Source organism: Humulus lupulus, chromosome 4, assembly GCF_963169125.1.
Source record: "Humulus lupulus chromosome 4, drHumLupu1.1, whole genome shotgun sequence".
In the NCBI taxonomy this organism is placed as follows: Eukaryota; Viridiplantae; Streptophyta; class Magnoliopsida; order Rosales; family Cannabaceae; genus Humulus; species Humulus lupulus.
In genome coordinates this window covers 31,273,566-31,287,717 of record NC_084796.1, presented here as the reverse complement: position 1 = coordinate 31,287,717, position 14,152 = coordinate 31,273,566, and positions in this window count along the sequence as shown.

Here is a 14,152-nt window from a genome sequence, read left to right as displayed (position 1 = left end):
GTCGCCTCCTCGACCTTGCTGTTCCTCCACAACACCTTAACCAAAGGTATTGTCTTATTCCTGAGGACTTTATCCTTCTGATCAAGTATCTGAACAGGCTGCTCCTCAAAGGAGAGATCTGGCTCAAGCTCCAGATCCTCATAACTCAAAACATGACTCTCATTTGATACATACCTCCGAAGAGCGGAAACATGAAATACATTATGCACGGCCGACAACGCCGGAGGCAAAGCTAGCCTGTAAGCCACTTGACTAACCCTCTCCAGGATCTCAAATGGACCTACGAACCTGGGACTCAGCTTGCCTTTCTTCCTAAACCTTCTCACCCCTTTCCATGGTGAGACTCTAAGGAAGACATAGTCTCCTACCTGGAACTCCACGTTCCTGCGTTTGGGATCTGCATAGCTCTTCTGTCTACTCTGAGAAGTAAGCATCCGAGCTCTAATCTTATCAATAGCCTCACTGGTCCTCTGAGCCGCCTCAGGACCTAAGTATCTCCTTTCACCTGTCTCATCCCAATGAATGGGAGATCTACACTTCCTACCATACAGCATCTCATAAGGTGCAACACCAATGGTAGACTGATAACTGTTATTATAGGAGAACTCTATCAAAGGCAGATACTTACTCCACGAACCACCAAAGTCCAGCACACATGCCCTCAGCATGTCTTCTAATATCTGGATGGTCCTCTCTTATTGCCCATCTGTCTGAGGATGATAAGCTGTACTGAACTTCAGTCGTGTACCCATGGCTGTCTGTAAACTCTTCCAAAACTTGGAAGTGAATGTAGGGTCCCGATCTGACACGATCGACCTAGGAGCTCCATGGTGGCGCACGATCTCTCTCACATAGAGATCTGCATACTGATCAACAGTATAAGTAGTCCTCACTGGTAGAAAGTGAGCTGACTTGGTATAACGATCCACTATCACCCAAATAGAATCATGTTGACCAACTGTCCTGGGCAAGCCCACCACAAAGTCCATTGTGATGTCTTCCCACTTCCACTCTGGGATATCCAGAGGCTGCAATAACCCTGCCGGCCTCTGATGCTCAGCCTTGACCTGTTGACAAGTCAAGCACTTAGCCACATACTCTACTACATCTCTCTTCATCCCTGGCCACCAGTACAATGATCTTACATCCTGGTACATCTTCGTGGTGCCTGGATGTAAAGAGTAAGGTGTAGTATGAGATTCATCCAGAATCTCCCGCCTCAATGCAGTGTCTAACGGAACACATATCCGTCCTTTGTACCTCAACAACCCCAGATCAGACACTGTACAATCCCTGGATGCTCCAGCCAAGACATCCTCTCTAATCTTGACCAGCTATGGATCACTCAATTGACCCTCTTTAATCCTCTCTAGCAGCATAGACTGTAGCGTAACATTGGCCAACTGGCCCACCAGCAACTCTATACCAGCTCTGGTCATATCATCAGCTAACTCTCTGGCTATCAGTCTAATACCATGAATCTATCCCGGACCCTTCCGGCTTAAAGCATCAGCTACCACGTTGGCTTTCCCTGGGTGATACAGAATCTCACAATCATAATCTTTCACTAATTCCAGCCAACGCCTTTGCCTCATGTTCAAGTCCTTCTGGGTGAAGAAGTACTTCAGGCTCTTGTGGTCTGTATAAATCTCACACTTCTCTCCATAGAGATAGTGCCTCCATATCTTTAAAGCAAAAACCACCGCTGCCAACTCTAAGTCATGAGTAGGATACCTCTTCTCATACTCCTTCAACTGACGAGAAGCATAAGCTATAACTCTCTCTGATTGCATCAAAACACAGCCCAAGCCCTGATGAGAAGCATCACAGTATATCACAAACTTCTCCTGGTCTATAGGAAGACTCAGAACTGGAGCTGTAATCAATCTCTGTTTCAACTCCTGGAAGCTGTTCTCACATTTTTCTGACCACACAAACTTCTGACCTTTGCGTGTCAGCTCAGTCAACGAAGTAGTAATCTTTGAGAACCCCTCCACGAACCGTCTGTAATACCCTGCCAATCCAAGGAAACTCCTAACCTCAGAAGCATTCTTTGGCCTTGGCCAATCTCTGACCGCTTCAATCTTTGATGGATCCACTTTAATCCCCTCCTTACTGACAATGTGCCCAAGGAAGGACACTTGAGACAACCAGAATTCACATTTCTTGAACTTTGCAAACAATCTGTGTTCCCTCAACCTCTGTAGAACCAACCTCAGATGATGCTCATGCTCTGACTCAGTCTGAGAATACACCAAAATATCATTGATAAAGACGATCACAAACTGGTCCAGATAATCTTTGAACACCCTGTTCATCATATCCATAAAAGCGGCAGGGGCATTAGTCAACCCAAATGACATAACTAAAAACTCATAATGCCCATACCTAGTGCAAAAAGCGGTCTTCGGTATGTCTCCCTCCTTGACCCTCAACTGATGATAACCAGAACGAAGGTCGATCTTAGAGAATACCGTCTTACCCTGCAATTGATCAAACAGATCATCTATCCTTGGCAAAGGATACCGGTTCTTAATTGTCAGCTTATTCAGTTCTCTATAATCTATACACATCCTCAGAGAACCATCTTTCTTCTTTACAAACAGAACTGGCGCACCCCAAGGTGAAAAGCTAGGTCTGATAAAACCCAAATCCAACAGCTCTTGCAGTTGTACCTTTAATTCTTTCAACTCAGCTGGGGCCATTCTGTATGGTGCTCTAGACACTGGCTCCGTCCCTGGGGCCAGTTCTATAACGAACTCAATCTCTCTGTGTGGTGGAAATCCTGGCAAATCCTCTGGAAACACATCCAGAAACTCACACACAAGTCTAGTATCCTCTGGTCTCACTGGCACGACCTTGGTGGTATCAACCACACTGGCTAAGAATCCAATGCAACCCCCTTGCAATAAATCCCTAGCCCTCAATACTGAAATCATAGGAATACGGGGTCCATGCACAGTACCAACAAATACAAAAGGATCCTCACCCTCAGGCTCAAAGGTGACCATCTTCCTTCTGCAGTCAATGGTTGCCCCATACTTTGCTAACCAGTCCATACCTAGTATCATATCGAAGTCAGTCATAACCAACTCTATAAGATCCACTGACAACTCTCTGCCCTCCACCATCACTGGCAAAGATCTGACCCACCTCCTGGATACAACCAGCTCCCCAGTGGGTAACAAAGTACCAAACCCCACAGCATGAAGATCACAAGGTCTACACAATCTATCAATAACGCTACTAGCAACAAAGGAATGCGTAGCACCTGAGTCAATCAATACATTATAAACAGTTCCTGCACTAAGAAGCTGACCTGTAACAACTGAGGGGGAAGCCTCAGCTTCTGCCTGAGTCAATGCAAACACTCGCGCTGGGGCCGAGCTGTCTGCCTTCTTGGGCTCTTCCTTTCTTGCCTTAGGGCAATCCTTCTTCAGATGACCCACTGCTCCACAAGAGAAGCAGGCCCTTGCCTTACACTCTCCCAAGTGATGCCTCTTACATCTAGGACACTCGGGATAGGACTTCCAGGCTTCACTGCCCCCAGGACGACCTATTGTAACACCACGAGGTCTCCTGTCAGGACCTGAAACTGGGAAGGTGTCAGGAACCTTCCTCTTCTGATCACTGGGGCCAACACCCCTACCAGAACCCATAAATGGAGGACCTGGCCTCCTAAAATCTCTTCTGGCTGCATTCTCATGCCAGATCTTAATCTCTGCAGTTTCAGCTGTAAGTGCCTTTTCCACCGCTTGTGCATAAGTAGTCACTCCTGCCACAGTGGTGATGCGCACATCTCGGGCTAACCTGGGCTGTAGCCCCTGTAAGAAACGCTCTCTCCTGGTCCCATCAGTGGGCACCAGCTCCTTGGCAAACTTTGCCAAACGGTCAAACCTTAAGGCATACTCGGTTACTGATAAGTTTCCCTGAAGTAGCCTCATAAATTCATCAGCCTTCGCCGCTCTAATGGCGTCATTATAATACTTTTCATTGAACAGGGTCTAAAATTCCTCCCAGCTCAGGAGATTAACATCCTTGGTCTGACCAACCACCTCCCACCAAATCCGGGCATCTTCCCGAAACATATAGGCAGCACAGGCCACCCTTTCATTACCAACTACCCTCATAAAGTCAAGCATAGTGGTAAGCATGCTCATCCACTGTTCAGCTTTGGTGGGATCAGCACTGCCTTCAAACACAGGAGGTTGCTGTTTCCTGAACCGCTCATAAAGAGGTTCCAATCTGTTTTCAACCCCAGGCAGTGGCCCAATAACTGGCACCGACACAGAAGGTGCCTCTGCAACACTGGCTACCACTGGCACTTGTTGCTGTCTTAGGAGACGAAGCTCCTCCCCTTGTTTCAACACTATAGCCTGCAAATCATTAAACAACTGCTGCCAGTTTGCAGGTGCTGGCTGTGGAACCTGAGATTGGTCATTCTCTTGACCCTGACTACTGTCATTATTCTGACCCTGACCATTCTGGCCAACTGAGGTGCCTGTCTGTTCTGGGTTCATTCTGTCACTGATACCTTACTGAAACAACAATCAACACGGCCAGTCAGGTAGTAATAACTAAACCTCTTGCCGCCTTACGGTCCAAGAACAAACAGATAATAGTCACATTCCACAGTCATTCAATATTCACAATCAGATACATGTTCATGGCATTCAGCACTCAGCATGTATCACATAATAACTCATAAACAACCATACTGATAAGCAGGCGCCAGCAATCTCAGTACTAATCAGTACACATTTGCTGAAGATATGATATTACAAGGCACAGACTCAGCATAATATCTCATGCACGCAGGTAACACATATATATCACGTTTAAACAATTATTCATGTAACCACGTAAATAGTTACCAAACCGTGAGTCGAGCTTGTCTTTGACGATGTGTGTACATACCCAGCCAGTCTACAGGAACCCTAACCTTGGCATTGCTCTGATACCAAGTTGTAACGCCCTGGTTACCCTAGAATAGTTACGGTGAACGGTGAACCGGAAATTTGACCCGCTACTCGAGTCCTTTGGTTAAAAACGTGATCTAGGTACCATTAACAGGTTAAGGTGAAAAACCGATAAAAAGAAAAGTGTACATTTCATTAAGTAAATAAATTGCTCATGAGCCTTTTAAAAATGTTTACAAGTAGTTCAAGTTACAAAAGAGTTGCTACAGTTCCAAATATACAAACTCCGCCGGCCTAAGCGGCAAAAATAGGGTAAACCCCTAGTCCCTCTGAGAACTCCTTGACCGTGGCGGTCAAGCGGCCCTGTATGTACATTACATCGCCCAAGCTCTCCACTCAAGGCTGGCCAAGCTTTTCCTTTCCTTTACCTGCACCACATAGCACCCATGAGCCGAGGCCCGGCAAGAAAACACAATATAGCATGATATAATATCAACAATAATCATAGTTATTCCTTCAGGACTATCAGTCCAACAAATATGTGACAATAGCCAAAAGTCACCATAGTGAGCATCGCTCCCTCTAGCCATGTGACGATAGGGTCACCAGGGCTTAATCGATAAGTGTTTCATTTATAAGTTTGTTTAGGACAGGTGCAGGTGATTAGTCACCAACATAACCTTCCTCACGACTCTAGAGTCGAAACTATGGACAACGTCCCTTAGCCTTGTGACAAACGGTCACCGGGGTCATATACCTTGGCTATAATCATCTGGTCGTAGACCAGGCAAGCGCTTGTAAGTTTCTCGACCCTTAGGGTCGGTCAGGCATTAATGCTATAGAACCATTCAATGCATGATTCTCGACTTTAGAGTCGGTCCCTGACTAGTAAGTGTCTCAAGCAGGTAATCAGCGTTCACGAGCACTTAATATGCAATCCATGTCCACATATATCAACCAGCATGCCTCAAATATCAAATCACACATGCCATATACCTGTACAGGGTGCAACTATACTCATACACTGTTTTCTTACCTCTGGTTCGAGTGAGTATTATAATATGAACAACCCCTGAGAACGATCAACCTTTAAATTCCTCGACGGTCACCTGGTCATAACCAAAATATAGGATTCATCAATAAAAATGATAACCAAGGGTTCCCAAACCAAATCCCAACCCCCGAGACATCAAATACTACCCAACCGGGTGCCAGGTCCAACCCCGAGGCCTATGGTTTGAATCCCCAAGCTAAAAACCTGCTTTTGGCTAAATCTGCCCTGATGGGCCGCGGCTCACCAGAGCCATGCCGCGACTCACCCTCCTGACAGGGCCATTTTCACATTTCCAGCCATCTCAGGCCGCGGCACGCCATAGACAGGCCGCGGCTCATTATGCCTTTTCAGCCTAAAACCAGCAACGCACCAACAAACCGCCCCTGCGTTTTCCCTTGGAACTAACCCTTCGAACCAACTCCAAACCTCCCCCAAACACTCAATTAAACCCCCAAATAAGACCCATTGCTCACCCTCATCAAACCCCAATCAAAACAACACAAAAAAAAACCCCTTTGATTCACACTTCCCACATAAAAAACCATGAATTAAAAACTAAAACGAAAACAGAGTACCAGCTGTGTTATATAGCCAAAACTCACCTTGAAACTAGCTTTAGACCTCCCACACAAGCTAAAACAAGTCTCCAATCCAGCCCTTAAGTTTCCCTAGCTTGAATCTCCACCAAGAACTCAAAACCCTCAAAGAAGCAATGAAGAAGATGAAGCAAGGAGGATGTACGGGAATGGAAGAGGCAAACTCTGTTTTTTACTCTATTTGTTCTACAGCCTTCAGCCACTAAACCTTATATAAATCCTCACTAAAATGACCAAAATGCCCTTATGCCACCCAAAGCCTCTTAAACCAACTCAAGGGCAAAATTGGTACATTCCGCTAAACCCGTTAATTATAATAAACGCTTCCCAATTCCCGCTAATCTCAATATCCTCAAACATCAACAATTCATAACCCGTTACCCTAAAATCCCCGGTAACGCTATAACCTTTAATATCACCCCGAGACTCACCCCGAGCCCCGAGCTCAAACCTGTTATGACCAAACCGATAAATCATGTTTAAAGATCGTCTCATGTCGAAATACTCGAACCAATCCACATTATAATGTGGTCTCACAATATGTCATTAACATACAACAAATATTCTATTATACCCTCAACGGGCCAAATTACCATAATACCCCTGTAAACAAATGTGGACTCACATGCATGCATTTAACATTATATTATAATATAATTCTCATAAACATGCATAAACACATTTAAATGGCATAATTAAACAGTTATGGCCCTCCCGGCCTACTAAACCAGCCATTAACCATAATAGGGAATCCGGGGCATTACAACCACTATTGAGACATATCATTCTGGATTATAATACATGTCCTCGTCATCCCTGGGGGCCGGTGGTCCCCGAGAGTCGGATGACCCACTCCTCTCATCAGGGTCCGAATTCACCATAGGCTGTTTTCCAGGGCGTCGGGGGTAGTCATCTTCATCTAAAATTTCCTCCTCTGGAACGTTGGGATCATTCGCTGCCATTGTTGATTCAAGGAGGCTTTTTGACTAGACTCACATGTGTATTGCTTAATGCTCTCAATGAAAGCACCAATCTGTTGACGTCGTTTTTCGTCAACTTAAATAGTAGAGCAATTAAGCAAATGGAAAATGGAGCAAATGAAATTAAAGAGGAAGATACAAAGGTTTTTACGTGGTTCAGCAGTTAATTCTGCCTAGTCCACGAGTCTATGTTATTAAGACTTGGAGTTTTCTGGAAATTCTTCAAAGATGAATTACCCAAAGCTTTCTCCTAAGAAATTAGAAATAAGAATTCGATCCCTTACCAGTGGTGATTCCTTCTTTATTTATAGGGAAGGTTACAGAGTTCATTCCCACATATTTCGGGAAGATATTCTGTATATCAATTGAAATAATGATATTAAATGCCTTATTTCCTATATACACGGAAACATCACATGGAAATCGGGAACGGATAACAAATTAAATGATATCACTTAAATTAGGGGATTAAATTACAATAAACACGTTCACACGTAATTAGTTATTTTAGAAGAATTATCCAATCTTCGAGATTGGCCATTAGCATTGACTCTGTCGAGACCAAGAATCATTCATGAGCTTCCCACCCCAACTTCGTGCTATGCCCGAGACATGTGGATGCCGACGAAGCTGCTACATCCAAGCTTGTACTTCCTGAGTTCGATCTATCTCGCCTGAAGGCAATTGGTGAAAAATATGTTTAAGTGTCATGCCGTGCGAGCTCAGAACACATTTGAGGCTACACATCTTCGAGCTTTCGAGGTCAGAAATTACAGCAGAGCGGTCTGACTGAAGGATCAAATGACGACCATGCATACTTCGAGCTCACACCTGACAAGCCCAGCTTTCGGGATCATGACTCCTTATCTCGAAATCTGGCTGTAACACTATGTATATAGAATATATAAAATTAAAATAATATTTAGATTCAGTTGAACCAATCACATATTCAAATTTAATACCAATTACAGATTCAGTTTTTTAAAACTCAAAAACAAATTACAGACATTGAGCCAATCACATTTTCATAAACATGTTTTTAGTCACTAAATTCAGATTTTCATTTCAGAATCTCATTTTTAAAAAATACAGTTTTCTAATCGTGAACCAATCAGACCCTTAAATAAATATGTTTCTGTTGACGCGGTTCTTCGCCAACAGGTAATTAAGAGAAGAAGAGAAAGGGATTAGTGCTGAATATAGAACCGTCGCAGATATAAAATCTTAGAGAATGAACTAGGTGACTCAAGGCACGTTTTTAAGTGGTTCAAAGGTTAAAATCCTTCTACTTCCACTAGTCAATATTACAAAGCATATATCTATTCAGAGACTATTTTTCCCAACCTTTATCAACTCCCAGGTTCTCCATATTCATAGGAGAAGGCACCTGGAAGTTGGTAAGGAGGTCATCCTGTGACCTTATTATTTGTCATATCAACTCTGTGACATTCATGATTAATTCCTAAACCTGACACATAAGTATGGTCAAATCGATAGGTAAGAAGATAATGGGCCGCACGGCCCAACCCAGCCGTGGGTTTCAGAACATGCACGTTCCTGCTGCGTGTCCGAGAAGTTAGGGAGACATCGGACACGTGATGTCAGATATATGCACGTTTATCTTGCGTGTGTTGACTTTACAGAGGGTCAGAGCTCTTTATATAGCTCGTACCACGAGCTGCTCCCCTGACCCGACCTTCGGCCTTTAGGTTCTTTCCCCCAGTCCTGGGCAACCATGGCGTGTCCTTAGGGATTGCTCGAGCTAAGAAGGTACGACCTCGAAGTGGGAGCTCCAGTCTTGGGGATGTTCATGGACTAATTGTGATTAGTCAGAAACTCTGCCTGCTAATCAGCCCGTGGGGAAAATCAGGGCGTACATCTGCCCCCCAAGCTCCTGCTCGTGGTACATGACGTCGTATATAAGACCACAGTAAGGGCTTTTAGACTTCCCCATAGACTCCTCGCATTCCACCCTTACGCAGGCGTCTGACACGTGGAACGTCGTGGGTGGTGGCGGTTCGTCTTACGAGAACTGCATTTAATGGCCTAGCCTATGCCCAACCGTCGTTTCGTATTTCGAGTGGAAGGCCTCGGATCCCTCACCAGGGTCATCCAAGAGTCTTCTACATGTGATCCTTCACGTATATAAAAAGGGGGTGGCCACCCTACGCACGGGCCACCCTTTCATTCGAAATTTTCCAAATCTCCTTTCTTTTTCCCTCTCCATATTTCAGAAGAACGAAACCCTCAACCCTGTTGCTGCCATTTTCATCGTTCACGAAGCTGAGGCGCACGGATTTCTCCGAAGCTTTGGAAGCTACTACACCGACGAAGCTCCTACCAACGCAACGCCCTCGTCCACCTCCCAGCCACACACTGTAAGTTTCCTGACCCTGTTAACTTTGAAAACATGCTAGTGTAGCTTAGGTAAAAAAATTGACTGTAGCCGCATGCAAGGGTTTTCTGGGTTGTGTGAATATGGGGGGTGACAGCCCTTTTTAGGTTAGGGCACATTTGTTGTAGGAAATCGATTTAGAGTATGGGTTTCAGGATGCTTTTTCTGGAAAAATTCCTGGGTAGGAGTTTTGGGAATTTTTGGGTGCAAAACCAAGTAGCTTAGGGAACACGCCTTTAAGCGGTTTTGTAATTTTCCGCCTGTTGAAACTTTCCCCCCCAAGGAAAATTCTATTCTGAACCCCCTGACACGTGAATTCCGAGTAATCTGGGATCTGTTGGGAGTATACGCGCGTGTTCACTGAACCGCGTGGTTCCACTCTCCACGGGCTGGGCTTACCTCAGCTCGTGCAAATAATAATTGCTTCTTTCTCCTGCTTGGGTCGCCTTTTCTAAAGTGTTTTCTTTTGTTCGCTAGGCGACCAGATGGCTCCAAAAAAGAACCTTCCCCAGAAGAACGTTGGAAGCTCGGCCTCCCGGCAGGAAAAGGAAAAGGCGGTGATGCCCAGCTCCCCGATTCCCCGCTTCGGCCCGGCCGTGGAAAAGGAGGTCGAGGTGGCCCCCGACGCATTCTTTGAGGCAGAGAGAATCGTCTCAAAGATAACCGACCAGATGAAGATCAACAAACTCTTCCTCAGTCACAACATTCCACTGGGGAAAGCCTCCGTTATTGGCCGACCTGCCTCGGATGGCGAGAGGAGTTGCACGCCGCTCGATGAATCGTTTGCGGCCTGGAGTGGTGAGCACTTTAAGGCAGGGGCCTTCCTTCCCCTGGATCAGTACTTCGCTGATTTCCTGAACTACGTGGGGTTCGCCCCATTTCAACTCCCCCCCAACTCCTACCGTCTGCTGGCGGGGTTGAGGTATTTATTCAAGAAGCAGGAGTGGGAAGTCCCTACCCCTGCTGATATTTTATATTTCTTTTGCCTCAAAGCCAGCCCGGATCAGCGGGGGCGAGGTGACGGGTTTTACTATTTAACTCGTTTTCCCAATATGGCGGCGGTCATCGAGCTGCCCAGCCACCCAAATGACTTCAAGGACCAGTTCTTCATGTCAACTGGGTTCCGGAACTGCGACCACCACTACTTCAATCGTCCTCGTAAGTAACCTCCGATCTTAGCTCGCCTTTTGAGTGTTATTCTGTCTTAGCTTCTCCTGGATTCCACTTTGATTCCAGCCAATCTTGCAGCCATCTACGTGAGGACCGAAAAGTCTGTGACCCTCGGGGGCCAATATGAAACACTGGCGGGCTTGCCCCCCAGTGAGAAGGACTATCGCGTGCTCGTGACGGACGAGACAATGGTGTTCTGCAAACTGATTTTCCCAAATCAGACCCTGAACCTGAAGAGGCCCCGGGGGCCGCCCCCAGCCCGCAACAACAGACCTATCATCGTGGAGGAGGTCGCGGTAGAGGAAGACGAGGAGGACGAGGCGGCCGAAGTTTCGCTCGTGAGGAATAGGAAGAGGGCCTTGGAGGAGAGGATCCAATCCGAAGCAACCGCGGGTCCTTCCGGCCAAGGTAACCCTTACTCGTTTAAGCATGTAGATAGGGCCACTGCAGACCCCCGACTGGTTAGGTTCAATCCTAGGCAGCTCGTCCACCGTTACCGAAGGGACCCGGACCTGAACACACTCCTGCTCCATTGTGTTGACCGGCTCGTGCTGGATCACCAAGAGAGTCGGCCTAGGGGTACCGTAGTAGTAGATAACACCCTAGCTTTTAGGTCGATCTTATTCGAGGAGTATGGGACCAACCTACGCACATGGCCATCACTCCAGAGGGGTATCTATGCTCCGGGGCTTAGGCAGTATGTAGAAGAGTCTAGCCCTGAGTCAAAACCGGAGCTAGAACTTGCGCCAATTCGTGAAATAGTCGTCTTAGGTTCTTCCAGCTCAGGGGGTAGGGCTCCCTCAGTATTCACATGATTTTTAGCTTTAAACTTTTGTCCTTATCTTTGCATGATTGCTAACTTGTAATAACCATGTTTTTTGTTTGACAGAAGATATGTCTCAGCCCGAGGATAGCTTGCGGGGCATAGTCTTTGGGGGGAACCCCCCAGCCGGGCTAAGAGAGAAAAGGCTCCGGGGTTCCAAGAGCTCTGCCGGGGTCCCCACTAAATCTCCTGCGAAGGAGAAGGAGAAAACCCCGCCAGCCCAGGTCGTGGGCGCGATCCTTCCAGCTGCCGGAGCAGGACAAATTCTCCCACCGCACCAGCGATCTCCCTCAGCCACCCAGGACGTGGGAATGGAGATCGGGACTCCGGCCATGGTGGCCCCCGAGGTACGCATCCCGGTCGATCCCCAGGACCTGGAGAAGATCCCAGAGGCCTTCCGGGGAACGGTGTACGAAACGGCGAACTACGCCGTCAGCCATTTTTACAAGTTCAAGGAGAAGGAGCTCCGGGCTATTGAGACAATGAGCCCGGTTGACGTAATAGAGTCTTCAATGGGCATGACCCTAACGGTAAGCTGCCCCGTTCGTTTAAAGCTTTTACCTTTGCATATTTCCTTATTTTTCCACTTAGCCAATTTATCCTTCATTTCTCGTAGGGCGTCGCTGCAATCCACCGGAGCATCACCAGGGCCAGAGCTCAGCTCGAGGAAATGAGGACCGAGCACTAGGCCGCTCTCCAGGAGGCTCAGGCGGCAAAGGATGCGTTGGCGACCTCGAAGGTTGAGTTGGAGAGGACACGCTCTAAGGTTCAAGAGCTCGAGACCTCCCTTGCCACCTCGCGGACAGACCTCGAGGCAGCTAAGACTGAGGCCCAGGCCGCCTTGGAAGCTGAACGGACCACCTCAGAGAAGTCCATGCAGGTCTGTTATACCATTGCTGGGCCCACAACCTGGAGGCTGACTTCTCTTTCATGCCACCGAGCCTCTGGGCGCGCTTGCTGGTGAAGTTCCAAGCTCGCCTCGACAAAGAGGCGCCACCTTCGTAGACTGGGGAAGCCTCTGGTGCGGCGGAGCAAGGTGAAACGACGACCTCCAAAGGGCCGAATGACGGAGCTTAGGGCGCTCTTCTCTTTTTCTCTTTACATATTTTGAAGTATTTTTTGTAACCTTTGCATGAGGTGTTTTCACCTCGAGATGCTTTTCCTTTAATCCATACTTTTTAACTTAGGCTTTTTTTTTATGCTTTTGGCTACATTATATATATATATATTTTTTTAAAAAAAACTTAGTTCGTGCTAACTTTTATCCATATCTCGAGTTCTTTAAGAAGAACCACGATCAATAAATTTAAGTTAACCTCCAAGTTTTATGACCTAGTTAAAACCAGGAACTTATTTTGAAAACTTAGTTCGTGTTAACTTTTATCCATATCTCGAGTTCTTTAAGAAGAACCACGATCAATAAATTTAAGTTAACTTCCAAGTTTTATGACCTAGTTAAAACCAGGAACTTATTTTGAAAACTTAGTTCGTTTTAACTTTTATCCATATCTCGAGTTCTTTATGAAGAACCACGATCAATAAATTTAAGTTAACTTCCAAGTTTTATGACCTAGTTAAAACCAGGAACTTATTTTGAAAACTTAGTTCGTGTTAACTTTTATCCATATCTCGAGTTCTTTAAGAAGAACCACGATCAATAAATTTAAGTTAACTCCCAAGTTTTATGACCCAGTTAAAACCAGGATAGGACTTAGTTGGCGTTAACCCTTATCCGTGTCTCGAGCTCCTTAGGAAGAGCAACGATCCATAGATAAAAATCAACATCTAAGTCGTTAAGGAGACCTGGTTATATCCAGGTACCATATGCCCCCCAAGTAACTGGGAAAGGGTTTTTCGTGGTTACTTTAAGATTACACTTGCAAATATGCGAAAAAAGCTGATTTTTATTAATACATAAAAAGTGGCCTTCCAGGCCTTACAAGTGGATCATTGATAATATTTCTTTAAGTGGATGGCGTTCCAAGTCCATGGGACGACCCCTCCATCAAGTCGAGCTAACTTATAAGTTCCCTCCCTGATGACTTCGATGACCTGGTAAGGTCCTTCCCAGCTCGGTCCCAAGACTCCATCTTTGGGATCTTTCTCGGCCAGGAAAACTCTCCTTAGGACCAAGTCGCCAACGCTAAAGGCGCGTTTTCTGACCTTGGTGTTAAAGTAGCGAGTGATCTTCTGCTGATAATTGGCGAGCTGGAGT